Here is a 25,881-nt window from a genome sequence, read left to right on the forward strand (position 1 = left end):
CTAAGTTGACCCATCTAAATCCATGGGTATGAACTGATGAAGCCTACTTGAATGAGAGGCGAAGCTTCTTAGGAAAACTGAACCAGTTCAGTTGCGATCGATTGAATGTAAAGTGGGCTTGGCTTGGTCTGGATGCTGAGCTTCTGTTCTGCATGATGATTGAATGATTTGCTGAGGCTGAATCCCTTTTTGATTTACAGCTAAAAGAGGGAATTAGCGATCTTGAAGTATAAGCTATAAAATATGTATTGTAGGTTATCATGTAACGTAATGTTGTCTGCAAATGTTTTCATGTTGCCTGCCCTAGGACAACAGTTTAAATATAGCTACTGTAGCTAATTCTGGCATATTTACTGTGATACTTTTGCTCATATACTGATTAATAAGCATTCAAATAAAGTTGTTAGATTCAATAAACCACTGCCAGAGCATTTTTTAGGTTTATTCTGTTGTTCCGAGTTTATATGGAGAATTTTACAATGTTAATGCTTAGTGATGTTTACTCTGTAAAGTCTAGCATCTTTATATATTTGATCTTTTATTGGAGATTGTACTTGTGTTTAGAGAAGAGATGACAGTGAGCTTCCCCTACCTGAAGGACCAGCAGCCGCCACAGGTTTTCATAAAGGGCCATATCGCAGTTATGACTGTACTCAAAATGCTGCATGTATCAGTAAATATATATGGACATAAACGCATAATCACCTCATGATATTATCACACAATTGCCTATGCATTTGCTTATTATATTTCTTATTAACAAACCGATTGATAACTTGCTTTGAAATCATAAAAAAAGCTGACATGCAGATTTTAGGTATTTATTTTTAATAACAAAAAATGTGGAATGCATACATATATATATGTATATATATATACTTTTGACCCAGCAGATTTGGTCACATTTTCAGTAGACCCATAATAAATTCATAAAAGAACCAAACTTCATGAATGTTTTTTGTGACCAACAAGTATGCGCTCCAATCACTCTATCACAAAAAAATAAGAGTTGTAGAAATTATTGGAAACTCAAGACAGCCATGACATTATGTTCTTTACAAGTGTATGTAAACTTTTGACCACGACTGTATGCTTTCGTTGGATTTACATTATCTCTTATGGGAAAAAAATGTTGGCTTTCTATGATTTGGTCTTTTTTGTAACAGATTACTAACAAAAACAGATGTACGACTCTATCCATAATATCTCATTTATGATGAATACTTGTCCAGGGTGTACCCCGCCTTCCGCCCGATTGTAGCTGAGATAGGCTCCAGCGCCCCCTGCGACCCCGAAGGGAATAAGCGGTAGAAAATGGATGGATGATGAATACATTTTCTTATTACAGGTAGAAAATAGCCCCTGGGCCACACTTTGGAAAATCCCTTCCTTATATACTTAATTCCTGGCCCCCAGCATACGGACCCTGCTGATCCTGGTCGCTTTGGAAATAATACGTCTGTGTCAAAATGCCCTCGTGCTGACTGACCTACACATCTTGTACTCTCCGAGTGCAAATAGGTTGGGTATCATCTTGCACATGTGGCAGACAAAAAGTGAGCCTGGCCTTTTCCGCTCTGACAATAAGGTGGCATTTTTCACAGCATCACCTCTGGTTAAGGGCCTCACAGGCGACAGTGCACCTGTTATTTTGCACTGGCATGGTGTGCGCTTTCTGTCAGTGGCTATGAGGCTGGTATTGTGTTTAATAACCAAGGAAAGAAGATTTAGCTCCTTGTTAGCACACCGGGTGGTAACATCACAGTGTGACTGAAGAGCGTGAGATATAATGAACAAATAAATGTTGGTCCTAAATTGTTTCATGAAACTGCATTAATTATATCAATAATGCATTTTGCCACAAAAAAATGATCATGGTATCACAGGAGGAGACTGGGAAATGGGGCTACAGAAACGGGGAAGGGATAATTATAAGATATAACTTGAGATCCTTTAAATCTATTATTCCCTCTCTTCCTTTGACGTGAAGAAAATACAATTTTTAATACTCATCTTCTTAGAGTTCTTTCTCCTTTCTGTGTATATGCTGCTAAACCAACATCTGAGAGACAAAGCACTGCTCAACCCTCTGCTCCATTAATTAGCCCAGTAAGCGTGTGAGTCACGCATGTAAGTCAGTAGGGGTTAAAGAGTCAAGGATATCTTGCATGCATTTCTATTTTCACTGCTCAACATCTAAAATTGTAGGTTTTAGTTTTGGTAAAATAAGATAGGGGTTTGTTCTGGTCAAGCGTGAACGCTAATGTCTAAACCAGGGGTGTCAAATCCGGCCCGCGGGCCTTGACTTTGACACCCCTGGTGAATTGAATTATCTATGGCCCCCGGGATGATATTTGATTAGTATTAGAACCGGCCCGCAGGCCACCACCGCCTGCTACTGTTTTGCATGCACCAATACTCCATCAGTGTTGGCGCTAGGAATTTTCAAAATGGGGTCCCAGGGACCCCATCAAGTCATAAAAATGGGGTCCCACAGTAAAATTTTCAGGGTCCCACTTTTTTGTAACTGTTTTGAAACAAATGATAAATGTATGCATTATCCTGTTATATCTCACATTCTATATTGTGTTTTGGAAAAAGGTTGTCATAAACGTAATTTCATTTTTTTAAAATAATACAAAAGAAAACACATTTTTATGCATATGTAAATTTATTCGGTTGGATCTAAACTTTACCGCTGCCGGTATTTTTTTCTATATTTCTATCGTAATATTTTCAGAATGTGTTTGTTCTATTTTTGGCCAAAGTAAGACAAAGAAAACAATCTGAAGTTGCTTTATTTTTTAGTTTTAATGCCATGATTCTAATAGTCCGGCCCACTTGTGCACAGATTTTCCTCCATGCGGACCCTGAGCTAAAATGAGTGTGACACCCCTGGTCTAAACCCTCGTTAATACCAAACAAGCAAAGCCAGACCACCAAGCTAACTCTAATACTGTTTGTTCAACCAAACACCGGCACTTAAATGACAGAAAAAGTGTAGTGCATTGATTCTCAATAAGTGGATCGTGCACAGAAAAGTTAAAACTACTTTGATGCGTATCTGAAAGATATTGAAATGTACAGCAGTCTTAGCCGTGAGCGTTTGATCGACGTTGCTGCAAGTTTGTGCTGATGTGACGGAAAACAGACCCCATTTTGTGCTCAATGCACAGAAATAAGCAAATGTAAAGTATTTATTTTGTGCAGCTTAGATATTTAATTTTAGTTTGTTCACTTTCATACATACAGTTGTCACGTTCCTTCTTAGTTTCTGCTCAGTTTCTTGCATACGTCAATTAACCTTCAGAAAGTCACACAGGAACAATTATTTAAATACATTGCGTGATTAATCTTTGTATATACGTACATGATTAATGCAATATTTTTTGTGATTAATAGCAATAACTAGCTTGTTATTTTAGACAGCCTAAGTAGTTATGTCAAAAAAATGTGAAGTGAATTATATTTATATAGCGCTTTTCTCTAGTGACTCAAAGCACTTTGCATAGTGAAACCCATTATCTAAATCTTTTAAGCTACATTCAAACCAGTGTGGGTGGCACTCGGAGCAGGTCGATAAAGTTTCTTCCCCAAGGACACAACAGCTGAGACTAGAGTGGACTAACCTGGAACCCTCAAGTTGCTGGCAAGGCCGCTCTACCAACCACACATATGACAATGGAAAAATGTTGGTCCAAACAATTTAGTAGCAAGCCAAATATGTTCTGTGTTTTTGCTTGACTCTCTATATGTAGTACTCAACTAAAATATTACATGCATGTGTTCTGCCATTCACACCGGCATTTTAAATAACTTCCACTTTAAGACCTATTTTACAAGTTTTTTTTTAAACCTGTTAAGCTAACTTCAATTGTCCATCCATCCATTATCTACCGCTTGTCCGTTGTCAAAATCAATTGTGTTTTATTCCCTATGGTGTAGAAAAGTCCATATGCTGCATACAATGAGTTTGTCAGCTTGTAGGAGAGGCCATCTCTATTACATTTCTCATCATATTAATTTGTTTTTGAGTAATTGGTAGATAACTAACTATGTAGAACGCCCCCTTTCTATCGCCAGATTCAATATGCCACCCCTCTTGGTGTGACATCATCTACAGCAGTGGTCCCCAACCAATCTGAGACACAATTGCTACCGGGCTGCACAGAAACATAAAATAATTTATAAATGACTGCATTTTCCCTGACGTAATTTTTGCCTGTCCCACTAGACACACCAATAAGATATATGTATAATAAAAGTCACCATTTGTTGTATCCTTGTTACATGGGACAATGCACATTAATCAACATATAAAATATAAACATGCCTGATTGTAACCAAAGGCTAATTCCCATTTTGTTCTGTGAAGCATTCCAATCACCTGAAATCGTTCCAGTCGCCGCGTGTTTGTTTTGATCAGAAGGAAGATAAACTTTTTTCACACACTATTTTCAGTTTTTAATCTGTTACATTTATTTGCGTCAACACAAAGACATACACCATATTTTCCGAACTATAGAGGGCACCAGTATATAAGCTGCACCCACTAAATTTGAGCGAAAAACATTGTTTTCCCATATATTAACCACACCGGACTATAAGATCCATTACCCATTGGGAAATGAATTATTTAAACTGAAAGGTTCTGTAAATGTTTATACCTTAATTGTTTCAAAACGGTAGTTAAAACACGGCAGTAAAAGCGCTGATTTGACAAAACGGAAGTCATCGTCATGGACCCACTAGCTGCGGAAGCTAGCTCTCCGTTCAGCTAAACAGACTCAATAACTTCACGGTGATGTTTCTGGTGAATTTACTGAGGATTTTTTTTAACTGAAACAATACAAAAAGAATGCCATTGTAAGGTAATAATACCAACACAGACGCTCGTAAACGTATTGGCATATTAGCTAATGCTAACAACGTGAGTGACGATAGCAAGTACAGATTTGCATGAAAACACCCCTACAGACATCACACATGGGATGGTTTAGTAAGTGTAAACAGTTTTAGTTGTACTGTAAAACTTGCAACGTTTGCTTGGAGTTATAAATGAAGAATCAATAGGATTAGAGACGCTATTGACAATTAAAAGACTGAACTGAACGGCTGAAAGCACTAAATGGAAAGACACTGCAGCAAACTCGTACAAAAGATGGCGACATAGCACAAACAATAACACACATTTTCAGTGTATTTGCTTGTTTTTTTGTTTTTTGTTTTTATTTATATTATGTCCGTCAGCGATGAAAAATCCGTAAAATAGCCACACCGTAAGCCGCAGGATGCAAAGTGTAGAAAAAAACTAGCGGTTTATAGTAATATATATAAATATAATATTTTGTTTAATAATTAAAAAATAATAATAATTGCTGACAGAAGTTGAGTGAGTGAACATTAGAGACATGAGGAGACATCAACCCAAAGAGCCATTTGTAAACAGCGTAAATTATATATATATATATATATATATATATATATATATATATATATATATATATATATATATATATATATATATATATATATATATATATATATATATATATATATATATATATATATATATATATATATATATATATATAATTTACGCTGTTTACAAATGGCTCTTTGGGTTGATGTCTCCTCATGTCTCTAATGTTCACTCACTCAACTTCTGTCAGCTCTTATACTGTAGTGAGAGGGGGGAGTTTCACGAGGTAGCTTTTGTCAGCGTCTGATGACCTGATATTTCTATTTATTGATAACTTCATAAGTCTCATCTAAGCATAGTGCTCACCAATGATTTGATCAAATTGATTTAATTAGAGAATATCAATATTTAAAGGTTTCCTTTGCTTAGTCATCATTCAAAGTCAGGTCATAAGTTTCAAATTAAGTTAATCTCCTTTGTAATTGCACACATACTATCTTCTATACTCATCTTTATTGTGCATAAATATTTAATAAGCAATCCTTAAAGGCAGTCTAAATCTTAACCATCTGCAGTCTCCGGCAGGTTGATGGTATATACAAGGTTCATAAAAAGTTAAGTTAGGCAGCACCAACATCAGACATAAAGAGTACAATAAAATACACAGACTCAGATATAAACGATGAACGTAGATAAAATGGAGCCCCATATAAAACAGTAAGTTGCTAAATCACCTCAGCTCAGGACAGATTAAGAATAAAGTCACCTTAGTAGTTAAAGTGCATAAGGAAAATGGAAAAGTGCTACCGTGTTAAAGTGCTATTGGGCTACATTGTTGCATAATTGTGCTAAAGGAAGAACATCCACACTTCCCTTGGCCTAGTAGGTTAAAGTGCTGGTATTATTGCATATAGCCTTATTGCACAAGTAGTTAGCATTAACAGATGTGTTTCCGCATGGAAAATTGCACGCAAAAAAACATACATAAGTGTATCTATGTATGAAATATTGCACAACATATGAATAATTAACTTATAGTATAGAACTAGAAAGCCAAAGAAATCCATTGGAATTAATGGAAAGTATATCTAGTTTTATCATATAGCTATGTTATGCCTTGTTAATAACATTTCACTAATAATGCATCAGAAAATGATTTTTTGCAAAGGGAAAAAGGCCCAGGCTCCCACTAATTCAGCGTTATGGTGAGTTGTATTGTTCGTGCACTTATTTTTGCTGTATTTATTTGAAGGCCGGTCCGTGAAAATAATGCCTACATTAAATCCCTGGTGCAAAATGCAATATGAGCAATAAATAAATATGAATATGATAAGATATAAAAAGCCTGTGTTTCCTTATCTTCAGTGTCTGCCTGTCATGAGTATTGTCTTTAGCTTAAAATAATATTTGTTATAGTTATTAATTGTTTTTTTTAACCTTGCATGCCTCTGTGTGTTCCCACCCTTGTAAAGCTGTTGAAAATGTGAATTTCTCTTGAAGACGAGTAAAGTATCCATCTATGTTCTTTAGCAATTTTTCAAGCACAGTTCAACTCAACTCAAGGTACCATTCCATCAATAAAAAATCAGTAGAAGAGGACACAAAAAAAAACAACTAACTTCTTACCTTCTTTTTGTCTGCTTTTTGAGCGCCTGTGTCAGTCGTGAAGCAGACCTACTCTTTTTCTTTACGATATGAATATTATTCCGTTCCATAATCTAGCTACTAGTGTGATTAAGGATGCAACAAATCTCCACTATGCATGCTACTGGTGTGTTTGCTCCAAAAAGGAACCGTAAAGTCTGCAGTAAAATTTGGCAAAAACTTGTACATGACCCAATGTATAGCATATTCTTCCGCAGGTTCTGACTCTTCTCTTTTCAAGGGTATATTGGCAACTTAATCAAATTCTTCTCGAAAATAACATTAGTCTGGATGAAGATGCGAGTACCAAAACAATTACTAGGCAATGTGAAATTTCCTCCAGTATTCTGTATGTGATGTCAGCAGGCTGATGCAGGCCTGCCCACTTTTGACGGTTCCAAAATGTGCTTTAGAAAAGAAGTCGGAAATTACTGCTGTGTCTGTATTGGGGGGAATTTGACACTTTTGCATAATTTTAGGTCCCGAACCATGAAATAAGTGCCAGTGTTGTCAGCCTTTGATGTTCCCTGAACTAAAGCATTACCAAATATTAAAAAGTTATAAATAAATATTAAATATTAAAGTAAACTTAAAAGGTAGGTTAAAACCTGTCAAAAGATAAAATAACAGTAGATTTTACCTTGCTGTGGTTAGCATTAGTTCAAGCTAAAAAAGTTAAAGTACCACTGATAGTCACACACACTAGGTGTGGTGAAATTACCCTCTGCATTTGACCCATCCCCTTGTTCCACCCCCTGAGAGGTGAGGGGAGCAGTGAGCAGCAGCGGTGGCCGCGTTCGGGAATCATTTTGGTGATTTAACCCCCAATTCCAACCCTTGATGCTGAGTGCCAAGCAGGGAGGTAATGGGTCCCATTTTTTTGTAGTGTTTGGTATGACTCGCCTGGGGTTTGAACTCACGACCTACCGATCTCAGGGCGGACACTCTAATCACAAGGCCACTGAGCAATATGAACTTTATTTTGGCATGAATCCAACTCTGAATGGATTCCAATATTACTTACGTGGAAAATTAATTCACAAGCTAATCAAACTGCAGGTTTGGAACAGTTTGTGGTGAAGGTTCAAAAGAAGGCAGATATCCTCTCTCTCTGTGTATGTGTGTCTTGTGTTGCCCGACTTGTTCTCCTAACCATCACCCTGCAGCTCAGACAAGATTATACTAGGGTTGTACGGTATAGTACCGCAATAATAATGAATAATTTTCGGTACGATACCGCATAGTTGCCAACCCTCCCGTTTTTGGCGGGAGAATCCCGATATTCAGCGCCTCTCCCGACAACCTCCCGGCAGAGATTTTCTCCCGACAAACTCCCGGTATTCAGCCGGAGCTGGAGGCCACGCCCCCTCCAGCTCAATGCGGACCTGAGACTGAGTGGGGACAGCCTGTTCTCACGTCCGCTTTCCCACAAAATAAACAGCTTGCCTGCCCAAAGGCGTCATAACATCTAGGGCTTTTATAGAGTGCACAACTGCGCACACAACAAGGAGACGAAGCAGAAGAACGAGGAAATTACAGACATGGCGGCCGAAATGATATACTCATCATGAACGGAGAAGTTAAACAGGACAATACTGCCATCTAATGGATAGCCACTGGAACACTGAAATTCAAGTTTTTTGTTTTTTTTTCTATGTAAATAAAATAAAAAATATATATATAGCTAGAATTCACTGAAAGTCAAGTATTTCATACATATATATATATATATATATATATATATATATATATATATATATATATATATATATATATATATATATATATATATATATATATATATATATATATATATATATATATATATATATATACTGTATATGAAATATATATGAAATACTCGAGTTGGTGAATTCTAGCTGTAAATAATCACGCCCCCAACCCCGCCCCCAAACACTTAACTGCAATAAGAAAACATATGTTTAATTGAACCCTAAGATTTTTTGTTAAAATAAAGCCAATAATGCTATTTTTTGTGGTCCCCTTTATTTAGAAAAGTACAGAAATAATTTTAGTACCGGTACCGGTACCAAAATATTGGTATCGTTACAACACTAGATTATACCTTCATTATTTCACAAAAACATTTCACCTCAGCCCACCCAATGGCAACAGGAAGTGGGGATTTGCAACACGCCTCTCATCTCACCGTGTGTGTTGACGCTTTTCCGAGCGAGAGCACTTTGGACGTGTCACAGATCATTTAGAGCACCTTGAGAGTGTTGCCCTCCCCTCTGGTCACCTCCAGTGTCTATACGCTCCATTTTGACAAGGCTGTTCTCCACTGCGCGGTGGAAGTAACTATCTACGTCAAGTCAGTGATGTTCATCTGGCCCGCCGCTGTGTGACAGCCAAGGGATCATCGGTGTGCAGCTTATCTGCAGTGTGGCCATCAGCGTCATGGAGGTGCCACCATGTTTGTTATCTCCCCCAGCAGAGGAGGCAGGAAGCCAGCTCACATTGGCTGCTTCAGTAAGGGGATCCATCCATCACTCATCTTCCTGTTATGGTCACGTCTCCATTGAACATACACACACGTGTGCTTTTGATTTATGGCGAGTATATGCTCTTTGGCATGCTCTCGTCATTAATTCAGCGACAAAGAGATGCAATCAAAGAGGTGCATCCCTTATTCTTGACTGCTATCCAGTGTTGTCTTTAAGAACGGTGGTGTCCTAATTGAGGATGGGATCAATTTGTTTGATGTAAATCTTAGCACTCTCGTCAACCCTGAATGTATTTGCCTCTCTTCAGTAGATTCAGCTAGTCTGTTTACTTTGACAGGGGAATCAATCACGTGCACACATGAGCACAATGCACCGAAATCCCTGAATGCAATGACGCTAGTACTATTTGGGACACGCACACACACACATTCGGAAGAAAGCATAGCAGAGGTTGCCAATACCAGTCAATGAGATTGATGGAGGTAATTTAGTTATTATAACAAAACAGGGGTCTGTTTTATCTTACTTTGTCTGACTGAAAAAAGCGTCATCTTCTCCAATAACCTCTTTGGGTAGGGTTGAACTAAAAATATGGGTAACACTTTAGTATGGGGAACATATTCTAAGTAACAAAGACTTAATTTTGAGTTTTTTGGACACTAGGGAAACATATAAGGGTTAGTGTTACTAATAAGCAATAATTCTGAGGTTATTGAGGGAAGACTCTTAGTTAATGGCTTACTGGTTGTATACTAAGACCATGCAGAAGAAGGAATAAATAAGTACTTAATAATGTTACTAATTTACATGTTAATAAGCAACTAATTAATAGTGAATATGTTCCCCATACTAAAGTGTTACCAAAATATGTTATACAATCACATTTATTTCAAGTGTGAAGCTCATATAAATTCATAGCAAAAAAACATTAAAAAGTCCATATTACAGAAAATTGACAGAATCTATATGTGAATCATTCACGTGCGTCGATGTTTGTGAAGAATCACATGTAAAAGGTCAATGAATGAATGACAGGGTGCTTCATATGACATGTTACCACAACTGTATTCTTAGCCTATTCTTGCTCCGTCACTAATAAGAATTTCCCCAGTTAGTCTCAGCTTCAATGCTAATCTTGTAAGGCAGTCATACACTCAAAGTGTGATATAGTGCGGTCCTACATAGCGCAACGTTCTATTTAACGCGATCGTGCCGTGGACCCCAAATTTTTCCCCGTTTTTTCCCACGAAAGTCAGTCGTATTGTTTTTCACAGAATTATTGCCTCTTTACAAACTTACACAGTAAACTTGTTGAAAGTCTCCAAAAAGAAGGAATAAAAAAAAAAACTAACTTAAGAAAAATAACAAAATATCGAACAAGTGATGTCCAAACCTACTTGGGAGCACAATCCACCATTCACGTCACATCATATGGGGGCACTATCCAATAAGCATTTTTAGGCAGCCGAGTTAAGCGCAAACTTTTTCGAAAAGAAAAGCGTAAAAAATAAGGATATCAATTATCTAATTACGCGATTGGTATTTTATGGACCCCAATGACCATGTTATATCGAACTTTGAGTGTACTGGGTTCAATCCTTGCAGTTGTTTCAGGAAGGTTTATGTTAGTTTTAATTGTTTTGAATTTGTTAATTTGCACTCAAAATGCATTACTGAACAATTAATGTCCCATGAATTTGTTTTAGTACAAAACATGTGTCAAATTGAATAAAATTTGGAGTCAAAAAGTTGTAAAAATCTTTTCACAAAAATAAAAAGTGTGAACATTTTTTGTAATAGGTGGGGGCTTCGAATAAAATTCTGCCTAGGGCCCCAATTTTGCCAAGGGCAGCCCTGAATATAAGTTAATATGATTTAAAAACAACAACAACAACAGTATTGTAATATTATTTTTATGCCAACTTTTTCACAATTTTCCCCAAACTCTTAAACATTGCGATATACTAACGCAACACTAAATTCTACAATAAATTTGTCAGTTCATTAATTTATATTAGTGTGGGAGCTTTTGTCGTTATTATTAATTGCATTATTATTATTATTATTATTATTATTATTACTATTATATTTTATGTATTTATTTATTTGTCCTGTTCAGCCACTCAGACAAACCCTATAGTTGATGTAGATGCCCATATCTGCTGTACAGATTTACTTTACAAAAGAGAAGTGTGGGATATTTCTGTTGTTGCCCTATTTGTATTTGACTTTATTAAAAATGGATTTATTTAATGTTTGGTGCAGCATAGCTGGAGCAGGAGGGGATATAAATAAGAAAAAAAAGGAAGACAGATGGGGAAATTGCGGCGACAAGAGTGGGATAAGACAGAGAGACAACAACAAAAACAACAAGAACATCAACAAATATGATTCGAAGAACGATAGCAAAGAAGCAGTTACTGAAGTAGATCGTAACAACACGCATTATTATTATTGCACAGCAATATGTGTTGGGCAGTTAATATGACACAATGTAATCTGATTTATTTTTCGATTGTTTTCAACACTTTTGATCTATTATGTGCTTGTACGGGGAAAACAATTAAAACGTATTGCTATTTATTATCCATCCTACATTATAAATCAAGGGCAGCTTCTCTGAAATGGCCATGAGCCATTTTATTTGACATTTTAAACACAGAACTTTGATATAAACGGGTTTTTTTTTTGGGTGAGGCTGATATTTAACAAAACTACTGTGTCTATCTAATCTTTCTTCAAAGTGTATCAATAAGTTGCGTATAATTCTAATTTATGCCATTTGGACATGCAACAATTAAAAGCCAGTCATGTGAATGTGAGGCCTATCTGCCTTCCTAAACACTGCACAGGGTTCCCACAGTGACCAAGCTCGGGCATCACCATGGTTACTGCAGAAGCCATTGAAGCTGTCCCAAATTCCTTGCTTTTTTTCTTTCTTCTCCTTCATCTCTTCCTCACATCATATGATCAAGGCCAGATCTACTAAATGATCCTAACAAGCAAACAGGACAATGCACAACACGCACAAGAGTACATTTTGCCAGTGTGACGAATCTCATGAAGAGGTTTGTTCCCATCTTGTGTCATATATTGAACATTTATCCACTGTGAGCTCAGATTTATTCCACTTCTGGACAGATTTATGTGTGGAAAAAGAGCAGAGCGAAAGGAGTAGAAGGTACTTTCCTCTTCATGATGGAGGACAGAGACACTCTATGCACGATGAATAGCTGTGATGTCAGGTGATTTGAACAGGAAGATAAACATAAATAACCATAACTGTAGTGGTTGCTTGCTTTAACGTGTCTTTTCAGATGTTGGAAGTTGTGCAATTGTTGCTGCACATGTGACACTTAAAAGAAATGGTAAGAAAGTGTTTCCTTTTAACATCAGCTCTCTCTCTGTTGCCTTTTAGCCACTGTGCTTAAATGCATTAGGTTGCCAATTAAAAGGATGCGTTTCTTCACATTTTTTCCCCCCCCAAAAAAACTTTCTTGCCTGTGTTTTAGATTTGAAAAAAAAGGTTAACATAGCTTGGACATATAGTGTACATGTTTTTTTAGTTGATAGATTGTACAATAACTGCACAAAACTAAGTAGTAACAGGCTTTTTGTTTGGTTTGTGGCCCTATTTCAGTCTTGAATAATATTTGTGTAACACGCTAGGGGTTATAGGCTGACTGGAGCTTAGTGAGTATTGTAATACACTTTTCCATCGCCACGTTGCACTTCGAAGTTTGCGACTTGTACAGGTGACTATACGAGTGTTATTTATTGTCTAAAGCAGGGGTCCCCAAACTTTTTGACTCGGGGGCCGCATTGGGTTAAGTAACAAGCGGTACAAAATGGATTAGAAAGGACAGATTTTAAAAAATCATAATTTAAAAAAATTAAAAATTCTTTTTTTTTTAAACTTGGGACTTACCGCGGGCCGGATTCTGGACGCTGGTGGGCCCAAAACAAATTAACAGCAATAAACAACAGTTTACTTTTGATTAATTTTATGACTAGAAGTAGATTTGGGGAGGGAAGTGTGTGCATAAATGTCAAAACCAACAACAAAGCAGTTCAAGTAATATTTATAATAAGATATTTAAGGGGTTCTATTATGTTAGACTGACTGTTTTTATCTATTGGTACCTGTTTTTGTATATTTGAGATCCCAATAAGTCTCGTAAATTTTAAGTCAAACCATGTAGGCATGATGGAGATATTTATAAAACAATCTTGCCTTCCTTCATACTTCCTCCAAACAAAAAGAAGTATGTATAGATGCTGCCGTGATGCTGCTAAACCAAACTAAACTTTTACTAAGTACATGTTGACATGTTGTTACCAGGTGACGGCCCTGGTAACGGTAACATTAGCACTAATGCTAATACAGCATGCCAGGTGTCCAGCCTGGTCCACCACTGATATTGTCCCCACAAGCACGGGATCTGGGGGTCACCAAAGAAATGACACATTCTTCTTATTACTAGTCAGTGCACCACGATAACATCATAGCTTCTTGAACAGCTTTGTATTTGTTGCTTTAAACAGAATACCTGAGCAGAGGATGAGTGAAAGTTTAGAGCAGAGATGTGAGGAAAGATTAGTAGTGAAGAAGAAAACCATCTTTAACCGTGGTTGGAGTAAATAAATGATAAGCACAAACAGTGGGTGAAAAGCAGATATAAGCAGAAAAAGCAAATTTAATTGAAATTCCCATCACCTGTTGTTTCGCGGGTCATGTTTCGCATATTGCCGTCTTTATCAAGGCGTCTTTCTGTAGTTGTTCCAACCTGACCTTGCCCCAACTTTTTGCATTCCAAACACAGGCTCATAACACAACACGCAAAGGGGCACCGTGGAAACAACTTTCACGCCACAGTAATTTGCTTTTATCTGCACAGCGGCAGGTTCAGAATGAAAATAGGGAGGGCGATAACGCCTTGAAAATCAAACCCCAAGTAATACGCAGAAGGCGTATTAAAGTCTGAGCAGTTTTGAAGAAGCGTACACAACCTTAGAGTTTGAACGTAATGGTCTAAGCTCATGATTGACAACAAAACAAGTCTGATTGGTGCATGGAGGTCAACATTGAGGAGCTAAATTAGCCATTAACAGACTGCAACGCAAAGTGTCATCTCTTTTCTCATGAGAGTTTTTGAATAATGATAGGCATGACTACTAGCAAGGGCGCTGGCAAGTCTGAAATAAGTTAATTTTCACCAGTATAGTCAAAGCTGCAAAATGTAGTCAGTTTTCGGGTAGGTTTATAATAAAATAAAATAACGGTAGATTTTACCTTGCTATTGATAGTGTTAGCCATGTGTACATGGGCAAGATTTATTTTCATCTGATCATAATTTGGATTAGAATGTCACTGCTACATGAAACCTAGAAAAATTATCTGTTTATGTCGTGGGTTTTCAAGCATCACACCTTAAATCGTGATATTAATTTTGAAATGTACGTCACATACCGCAAACGGAAGTAGAAGAAGATTTTCTGCTTTTTCGACGTTGTCACGTTCTTTGTTTATCAATTCTTCCTTCTGTGTGTTACTTTTGTTTTATCTCTCTTTTTGATATAGAGCTGTTTTGAACCCACCATGTTGTGATATGTACGGGTTGCCATACTTTCTGTAGTCGCAGACGTTATAACATTTTCTGTGCGTGATTGAGGCTAGCAGTTAGCACTTGGATTAGCTGTAAGGCCGTGAATGAAACTAGATCCCTCCTTATATTGTTACATCGACACTTGACACTCCATACCATACTTTTGTTTTTGCTAGTCTCGGTTTTAGAGCAACAAACTCAACAACATAATACGCTACTACTATGTTAAATGTCTCCCCTTGAATGGGTGGGAAACAGCAGCAAGACAATCGCCTCATTCCCAGACTATTAAATGTAGCCCCCTTCCACTACCAAAGCATAGCAGACGTGCAGACATGCGCAGTAAGGATCATTTCTACCCAAACTTCAGAAGAAGTGTTTACATGCGCTTCAATCTGACTGACTTTCGGCACAAACCACCCGTCTCGATCTGAATTAAATTTTGATCGGAACGTGTCAGACCGTGTCAGAATATTCGGAATGACGTGTTTACATGAAACATTTGTATTCCGGTTATGCTTTTAATCGGACTATTTGTGTCCATGTGCACAAGTTGACTGTCTGAATCCTGCCAGGTTTCCCCATACATTTCTGAATTGTTTTTTAGGTACTCACATGCATGTTTTATTTATTTAACTGTGGGGAAACCTTGGATTTGTTTAACTTTTTTCTGCTGTTGCACAAGTGAATATTATATTTTGCTGAGCAGAACAAAAGCCATAGTTTTATTTGGATCATATTTAAATTGTGCGTGCTTGTAAAAGTATTTTTATTTTGTTATAGTTCTGACATTTTTTTTTTATCAATTTAATAATAATGATAAATAACTGGAAAATTACTTAGTAGTAAATAATCCTTTAAAGAAAAAAATCCTGAATCTAGACATGATCCAGATCACGCCCAAAATCAAATCAGTTTTTCCTTTTTTCCTTTGTGATATTCCATAAAAGTGTCATCAACTTTTAGTTAGTTAGTAACTTTTTGAGATATGTTGCTAACTAACAGACAGACAAACCCCAGCAAATACATATCCTCCTGGCGAAGGTAATTCAATTAAAGATGAAATTGCCAAGTCCATGCATGTTTGTTTTGTAAGTTGGTCTCAGCAGCTGGGCGCTTTTGTTTTAATGAAATTAAAGGCCTACTGAAATGAGATTTTCTTATTTAAACGGGGATAGCAGATCCATTCTATGTGTCATACTTGATCATTTCGCGATATTGCCATATTTTTGCTGAAAGGATTTAGTAGAGAACATCGACGATAAAGTTCGCAACTTTTGGTCGCTGATAAAAAAAAGCCTTGCCTGTACAGGAAGTAGCGTGACGTCACAGGTTGAAGAGCTCCTCACATCTGCACATTGTTTTCAATCATGGACGCCAGCAGCGTGAGCGATTCGGACCGAGAAAGCGACGATTACCCCATTAATTTGAGCGAGGAGGAAAGATTCGTGGATGAGGAAAGTGAGAGTGAAGGATTAGAGGGCAGTGGAAGAGATTCAGATAGGGAAGATGCTGTGAGAGGCGGGTGGGACCTGATATTCAGCTGGGAATGACTAAAACAGTAAATAAACACAAGACATATATATACTCTATTAGCCACAACACAACCAGGCTTATATTTAATATGCCACAAATTAATCGCGCATAACAAACACCTCCCCCCTCCCGTCCATATAACCCGTCAATACAACTCAAACACCCGCACAACACACTCAATCCCACAGCCCAAAGTACCGTTCACCTCCGCAAAGTTCATACAGTGTTGCAATGTTAAGATTTCATCTTTGATATATAAACTATCAGACTGTGTGGTCGGTAGTAGTGGGTTTCAGTAGGCCTTTAAATGGAGTGAACTCTCTTGTCAGTCATCCACTTTCTTTGTCTCTGTGGGTGAAAATGGAGCCACAAGCGTACGCACACAGAGAAGTTGCAGCCTCGTATATTAGTAGAAAGAAATCACCCCCAAAATATAATTGCTGGCTCCTTATCCCATTTCTAAAAGTTTCATAAACATCTGCTAAAAATGTTGCTAACTAACAAACAGACAAACCCTTGGCGACTACTGGCGGAGGTTATAATAAAGACTCTGCACATGTCTTCTGCATTTAATGCATACTTTTTGAGGAGCAGTGGGACCGGATACCGGTTTCAGTTTAGCATCTTGGTCAGGGAAGCTGAACATAAATGTGTGGGCGACCCTGGGAGCAAAGTGGGTGAAGTGTCTTGCCAAAGGACACAGCAGCAGTGAGTGGGATGGAGGAAGCCGGGATCGAATAGCAAATCCTCCGGCTATTGTACGACCCGCTCAACCTCCTGAGTCACTGTCAGCTACTTATTTACTTACAGTATACACTGTTTGCCACGGGACTGCAATCTATTTGTGGTGAGGCTTGTGGGAGGTGGGGTAGGGTTAGGCTGAGGGGCAAATGAGAGAACTGGTACCCTTTGCATAATTGCATTATGTGCATATAATATTGAGGGAAGCTGAGGAAGAGACAAAAAGCGAGCAAAACATATTAAAAGCAAAAGAACTACAGAAATTGTGGCTATCAAACGACTGAACATTTTTATCACAATAATCACATTTAGGTTTTACTAATATTCATAAGTGTACATTAGAGAGACCTTTTTCAAGTTTTGAATACTATCAACATGGGGATGAACAATTTGTTTTATGAAAATGTTCGTATTAAACATTATGGTCAACATGAAATGGATACAAACACTCTTTCACGCACGCACACACACACATACACACACACTACCTCCCGCACAAACAAACATACAGTACAGGCCAAAAGTTTGGACACACCTTCTCATTCAATGTGTTTTCTTTATTTTCATGACTATTTACATTGTAGATTGTCACTGAAGGCATCAAAACTATGAATGAACACATGTGGAGTTATGTACTTAAAAAAAAAGGTGAAATAATTAAAATCATATTTTATATTCTAGTTTCTTCAAAAAAGCCACCATTTGCTCTGATTACTGCTTTGCACACTCTTGGCATTCTCTCTATGAGCTTTAAAGGATAGTCACCTAAAATGGTTTTTACTTCATAAGTGTGCTTGAATGAGGAGAAGGTGTGTCCAAACTTTTGGCCTGTACTGTAAATCTCACACACGTTTACCACTTCTGACACAGGCTAACTTTAAAAACAAACTTACTATTAATGACAATATGACAATGACAATACCTTCTTAGTCTTCTTGACAGTCTGGTCACGTGACTGTTTTGGGCGGCCCTTCTTACTCCACAATATTGATCGGTCACAGAATTTGACCTGTTAAAGAAAATTAGCGTTACCTCGGCTGGTTAGTATCCCATTAACTTTGACAGAAATACAAATGAACTTTTTTCCGTCGATTGTTTCTGTGAGTGCTTTTAAACAGTCGGAACCCGCTGCTCGTTCAACTTTTATGTCTGTCCTAAAGTCCCCATTAACACTAGAAAAGGCAGCTACCGTATTTTCCACACTATAAGCCGCTACTTTTTTCCTTCGGCTTGAACCCTGAGGCTTATAAAACGGTGCGGCTAATTTATGAGTTGTTCTATGCTAACAGTCATAATGTTTTGTATTCAACAAATGGTTTTCATGTAACACAGACAGAGATACTGAAAATATGTGTTTTTGTTTGCGCTATGGCTCCATCTTTTGGACAAGTTTGCTCACTGCATGTAATGCAGGTTAAAAAAGGAGTTCCTGTTTCGTGCCTTGAACCAGATGTATATCTCTTTTCGTCTACTATGCGTCCATAGCGCTCTGCTCGAAAATACTCTTAATTCATCGCTCCAAGCAACCTTTGTAAGTTTTACAATATAACTAAAACGATTAATACTTACTAAACCGTCCCATGTGTGATGTCCGTAGGAGTGTTTTCATGCATACTTGTACTTGCTATCGTAATGTAATCAAGATAGCGTTGTCAGCATTAGCGAATATGCTAACATGTTTACAAGTGTCTGTGTTAGTATTAACTTATAATGGTATTCCTTTTGGATTGTTTCAGTTTCATAAATTTAACAAAACATTAGGATGGACTTATTGAGTCTGTTTAGCTGATAGCAGAGCTACCTTCCGGAGTTATTGGGTCCATGATGATGACTTCTGTTTTGTTTGATCCTCCGTTTTACTGCTGTGTGACAGGCACCGTTTGGAAACAATTGAGGTATGTAAATAAAGAATTACAAAATCTTTAGTGCCAGTATATATCTGTGATTTATTGTCCGGTGTGGCTAATATTTGTAAAAATATATATTTCTTCAAAAAATGTGTTGGGTGCGCTCTATAGTCTGGAAAGTAGAGTAGATGTGTCGCTTTTTGGAAAGAGAGGATCTAAAAGATTTTGAATACTCGCTAAATATAACAACAAAGTCGCTAAATTGGCAACACTTATATCTCTTGCTGCGTCGTATTATTCTCTGGCAGTGCAGGTACATATGAGGTGTAATGCCCCGCAGTGGAGAAGGAGTCACACAGACGAGGATGCGATGCTCAATCGCTTTATTAACAAGCGGTAACTCGTTGTAGTTCAAAAAAGTAACGCACACACATACAAGAGCTGCTGTTAGCCACAACTCACGCTCACACACACTCAAGTTCTCCGCCAACTCACCCGCGCATGCGCGTTCCCCCAACCCTTAAAGACCTAGTACACTAATGCAAATATCACAGATATTACACTGCCTCCCCCTTTATGAAGCCCCTCGCCCCGAGGGGTCAACAAGAAAATCCCTGAACCTCGGCGGTCTACGCCTCTGTCTTTGTGGCCGGCCCTGTTCTGACTCAGGTCCATCAACACGTGGCACTAGCGGCTGAACAGGGACGACAATGGTGGAATATGGGGAACCTTGATCCACTAACTGTCCATTGCCATCTGGTGAGGCAGGCGCCGTCTCAAACTGAGGAACTTCTCTGCCCCTGTAGGGTGCCAAACGGTCTCTATGCAGGACAACTTTTCGGCCCTTAGGGGGCACTGCAACTCTATAGACTACTTCCCCCACCCTCTCAAGCACCCTACACGGACCGTCCCAATGACTGTCCAACTTGGGGCAACGTCCTTTTTTCCTTTTGGGTGTGTACACCCAGACCAGCTCGTCAGGCGTAAAGTCCCGGCCCTTGCTCCGCACGTCATGGTTCCTCTTTTGCCTCAAACCAGCCTTCCCCAACTGGTCTCGTGCGGAGGAATGTGCCGCTTCCATCCGATCCTGCAACTTCCGAGCGTACTCCAGTCCCGGCCGATCCTCGGTACTGCCTGGTGGTCTCCCAAACGCCAACTCAGCAGGTGTCCGGATCTCCCGACCCAACATCAGTAGGGCAGGGGTGCAGCTTGTGGAACTTCGAACCGCGGAACGGTATGCCATCAGCACTAGTGGAATATGCCGGTCCCAGTCATGCTGATGGGTGGCGGTGAGGATGGCTAGCTGCTGCTGCATGGTGCGGTTAAACCGCTCCACTAGTCCATCACTTTGCGGATGCAAGGGAGTCGTGCGTGTCTTTTGCATGTCCAGTCTTTCACACAGGGCAGCAAAAACCCTGGATTCAAAATTCCTGCCCTGGTCGCTGTGGAGGATATCTGCCGTTCCAAAGCGACTGAACATGCCCTCCAGTAAGGCATCAGCCACTGTCTCCGCTTCTTGGTTCGGGAGTGCGTACGCCTCCGGCCACTTAGTAAAATAATCCATCGCGCAAAGCACATACTTGTTTCCTCTGTCTGTTACGGGAAAAGGGCCCATAATGTCCACAGCTACTCTCTCCATGGGTGCTCCAACCCCTTGCTGCTGAAGCGGTGCGTGTGACCGGTCCTAGGGTCCCTTGTAGGCTGCGCACTCATCACAGCGCCGACAGAAGTCCTCCACGTCCCGCCGGTGCTGACCCCAGTAGAACCCTTGGCGCAACCGACGGAGCATCTTTGTGCTGCCAAAATGCCCTGAGCCCGTGCCCCCATGACACGCCTTCAGCACTGCGTCCCTCAGAGTCTTCGGTACCACCACCTGCCATCTCTCCTCCCCGGTGGCCGGCTCCTTCCACGCACGCTGCAGTACGTCGTCCCTGATGCGCAGCACAGCAAACTTACTCCACAGGCCCTTGGTGCCGACTGACAGCCCCAAAACGCCATCCCAGGGTGGTCTCCTACCACTCTGGACCCATTGCCGCACTGGTTTGAGATCGCTGTCTTCCCCTTGCCTGGCCGCCCATTCTGCAGCGTCGACCGTCTCCAAGGTGCAGCATGAAGGCCCGTCAGCGGTCTCATCCCCGCGCAGCTCCTTCTCTCTGACGTCTCGCCGGTCACAGTAGCTACAGCCATCAATAGCACACGGCCGCCGAGAGAGAGCGTCTGCATTGGCGTGCTGCGCCCCAGCACGATGACACACACTAAAGTGGAAAGACTGCAGCTCCTCCAGCCATCGTGCCACCTGACCCTCTGGTTCACGAAACGACATCAGCCATTGAAGTGCTGCATGGTCTGTTCTGATGGTGAAGGACACGCCACACAAGTAGTACTTGAAATGGCGTACAGCCAACACAACAGCTAACAGTTCACGTCTGGTCACACAGTACCGCCGCTCACTCTTGTTGAAGGTGCGGCTGAAGTAAGCCACCACCCGTTCACCTTCTGGGCCCCCCTGCGACAGCACCGCGCCCATTCCAACATTACTGGCGTCCGTATCCAACACAAAAGGTTTAGCTGGGTCTGGAGTAGTGAGGACAGAAGCATTTATGAGGGCCTTCTTGAGGCCAGAAAATGCCTCGTGACAGTGCGGCGTCCACACGAACATCTGATCGTTCTGAAGGAGGCTAAACAACGGTGCGCCACTGCCGGAAAATCCCTTTACAAAACGCCGATAATATGAGGCAAGTCCCAAGAAGCTTTTTAGCTGCTTTTGGTCCTTCGGAATTGGCCAGTCTCTGATAGCGCTGATCTTCTCCTCCAGCGTGCTGATGCCGCTCCCGTCCACCTTGTGGCCCAGAAACTCCACCTCACGCCGCATGAAATGGCACTTCTCTGGGTGGAGTTTCAGTCCAGCTGCCGCAATCCTTTCCAGTACCAGCCTCAAGGAATCAAGGGCTGACTGAAAGGACCGTCCATGGACGAGGACATCGTCCAAGTAGACCAAGCACTCTTGCCTGGGGATGTTAGCGAGCACTGTGTCCATCAGTCGCTCAAATGTCCCTGGTGCGTTGCAGAGCCCAAAGCTCATGACCTTGAATTGCCAGTGGCCCCTGGTGGTGCAGAACGCTGTCTTCTGTCGTGACTCAGGGGTGAGTGGGACCTGCCAGTATCCACTGCGCAGGTCGAGCGACGAGAACCACGAGGACCCCGAGACCAGGTCCAACGTCTCATCGACCCGCGGGAGTGGGTAACAATCCTTTTTTGTCACCTTATTCAGCGGCCTGTAATCCACACAGAACCGCGGTCTTGTGCTGTTCTTCCTGGGAACCATGACCACGGCAGACGCCCACGGACTGTCAGAGGGTTCTATGATTCCTGCCTCGAGCATGGCGTGGACCTCTCTATCAGCCGCCTCCTGCCGGATCATGGGAAGGCGACGGGGGCGCACCTTGACTGGCCGCGCATCCCCAGTGTCAATGTGGTGTTCAACCAGATGGGTGAGACCCACCTCATTTTCATTGAGGGCGAAAATGTCCTTAAAGTCCCACAATACGTGCCACAGCTGCTCGCGCTGCTCCCCTTCGAGGCTGACGCAGTTCTTTTCCCAGATGGAGCGGACCGCTACTGTCCGGTCCTCATTTTGCCGTTGTTGGTTTAGCGCTACTGTTGTGGACGGCCCGGATGACATCGCCCCCCACTTTGGACTTGATTCTTCAGGGCGAGCGGACTCTGCCCCCAATACCGGTGGCTGCTGCGTGGTGGATGGTGTCCTCTTGGCTGCGAGCTCCCTGATTGCCTCATCCCTCTCTATGGGGGGCCTGACAGCCTCTTCCCAGGTTGTCGGACTGGCGACTGCGGTGGTGACGGACACAGCCACAGTCCGTTCAGTGGGAGCGGTCAGCTTTACTCGCTGGCCACTCGGCAAAATGAGCACAGCAGACCCCAGGTCTATTACACATCTTGTGGCTTTCAAAAAGTCTCGACCAAGTATACATGAGTCGCTCACATCCGCCACCCAAGCGGAAAATGTCGCTGACAAGCCTCCGATTACGAACATAAACGTTGCTCTGCCTTTCATCTGGGCTATTTCCCCTGTCACTGTCTTTAATCTGGTGAGACTTGGTTCTAAAACGGTTCCAGCTGGAACAACGTCCGGTCTCACAATCGTGGCTGAAGATCCAGTATCCACCAGGGCTGTGCAGGCCACGCCCCCAATCTGCACGAAAACATGACATGGGTCCCCCACTTCTGTCCAGCCCACAGTCACAACAGTCTCGTCACTCAAGGGCTGGTGCTCCCGGTAACTGGCTAAAGGGGTCCGTGTCGTCCGGGCTACACAGACCCTCTCCCGTTTCCCTGCTGGTCCTTCCTATTTGGACAGCGCCGCAGCAGGTGGCCAAGTTGTCCACACCCCCAGCAGACAGCAGTGCACGCTCGTCTGTCCTTCTTTTCCTCATACTGTGTTGGGCGGTTCTGCAGCGCACATACAAGTTCCTCCACCCACGCCGGTCTTTGTTCCGCTTCCTGCATAAACGATGCAGCCGAAACTGGGCGGGAAAATGTCTCAAGTGCTGCCCCAGTGGCGATCTCTCTCTCCATAGCAAGTTCGAGTGCATCTGCCAGGGCTGTGGGGTGGGCGAGCTGGACGCGCAAGCGCAGTTCATCCGGTTTAAGTACTTGGATGAATTGATCACGTATCAGTTTGTTTTGGATTGCGTTCGGCATTCCGATATACGCACGCCGACCCAGCCTCTCGATCCCATGAGCAAGGCACCGAAGCGACTCACCCGGTAGTCTGACACGTTGCTTAAACTCACAGCGTAAAGAGTCCCTCAAGTCAAACTCTCCAAAACGCCTTTGCAGTGCAGCAACCAGCGCACTGTAATCAAGTCTCTCTTCCGGGTTCAGCAGGAGCAAACAGGACGCAGCTTCTTCCGTCAGTGACAAAGCCAACTGTATTGCCCTCACCTCCTCAGTCCAGCCTGCTTTATTAGCCACAAGCTCAAACTGAATTTTATAAGCTTCCCAGCTTCCTTTCCCGGAAAACTTCAGCGTCCTCAATGCTTCCCACACAAACTCATGACCGCCGCCATGTTTGTTTACATTCTGTATGATTACATTCTAGTATGATCAACAATAGGAGGATGCCTAGTAGGATACATTGTGTTAGTCTACAGTATGTCAATGCATTGTACTTTTGCCCACTTTTCAAAATAACTATTTTGATGATCAACTTTGCCCCCTGTTTTGTGTAATTGTATTAAAAAATCCGGCAAGAAAAGCATCACACTGCCATTACAGAGAAACCAAGAGACCAAAGAATGAAAAAAGAAGGACTCAGACATACAAAAGAGCAGAAAACAAAGTGGAGACAAAATTGGGGGGAAAATGGAGGAGTACTGTCGATAGTAAATCCAATCAAGCCTCTTTTGGGTGCATCAATAGACATTGTTCGAAGATGGCTGCCTTTCCCTCGGCTTGAGTGAGGCGAGCGCGCGAGCTAAACCCCAAATAATGCCAAGACGAGGGCAGCATGGCGAATGAGAGCACTGCCAGCCAGCAGATTAGCACCAGCAAAAGGATTCATTCACACAACGCGGTGGGCATGTTACAGAGAGAAAGTCACCTATTGGATTGCACGGATTATGGATTTATCCAATGTGATGGTAGTGTCCTAGTGCAGCTGCTGAGGATTCACTCGTCGTCTAAAGCTAGAGGACATGAGTGTGTTCAGTTATATATATATATATTCATACATTGATATATACATGTTTATGTTTATGCATATATGTATGTATAAATATAAATATATGTAACATATATTTGTAGGTATATATATATATATATATATATATATATATATGTATGTATATATGTATATGTTGTTATAGCTGTAACAAACACACAGCATCATTTCGTAGGCCCCAACTCAAGAACTCTACAGAGCTGAGTGAATACATATGGACTCTTAAAGACAATAAAATTGATCACAACATTACATCGCATCTAGCTCACCATACAACAGTGCAGCTAAAAGATGTAGCATGTGCCTGAAAGAAAAAATCTTTATTATATTCTACCCCAGCATGTCCACTTTAAACAAACGCAACGAACTGGTCTCATCATGCCGACACAGAAGCAAGGCGCTACTGTGTAACAATGGCCACACCACCATGTAATGTACCCTATATATACATGTAACAGCCACAGACACTTCAATAAAATCCCCTGACGAGCAGGCTTGTAGGGATAATATAGCATCTGTGTTTTTTCTTGACCTAACGTATATTCCGCTCTACCCCGGTATTGAGCACTGTGTAACAGATAAACCACAGAAACCTTGACTATATATATATATATATATATATATATATATATATATATATATATATATATATATATATATATATATATATATACAGTATATATATATATATATATATATATATATATATATATATATATATATATATATATATATATATATATATATATATATATATATATATATATATATATATATATATATATATGTAGATGGGGCAGCACGGTGGAGCAGTGCTGGTGCCTCACTATAAAGTTCTGGGTTCGATCCCCGTGCTCGGGGTCTTTCTGTGTGGTTT

The 25,881-nt window shown here is 40.7% G+C and overlaps 1 protein-coding gene across 1 annotated transcript in view; it reads left to right on the forward strand.

The window, feature by feature from the left end:
• gse1b (Gse1 coiled-coil protein b) overlaps positions 1 to 25,881 on the forward strand; it is a 421,407-nt gene that overhangs the window by 227,972 nt on the left and 167,554 nt on the right. The gene's annotated exons all lie outside the window — the stretch shown is intronic.

Source organism: Entelurus aequoreus, linkage group LG02 (genome assembly GCF_033978785.1).
Source record: "Entelurus aequoreus isolate RoL-2023_Sb linkage group LG02, RoL_Eaeq_v1.1, whole genome shotgun sequence".
Classification (NCBI taxonomy): domain Eukaryota; kingdom Metazoa; phylum Chordata; class Actinopteri; order Syngnathiformes; family Syngnathidae; genus Entelurus; species Entelurus aequoreus.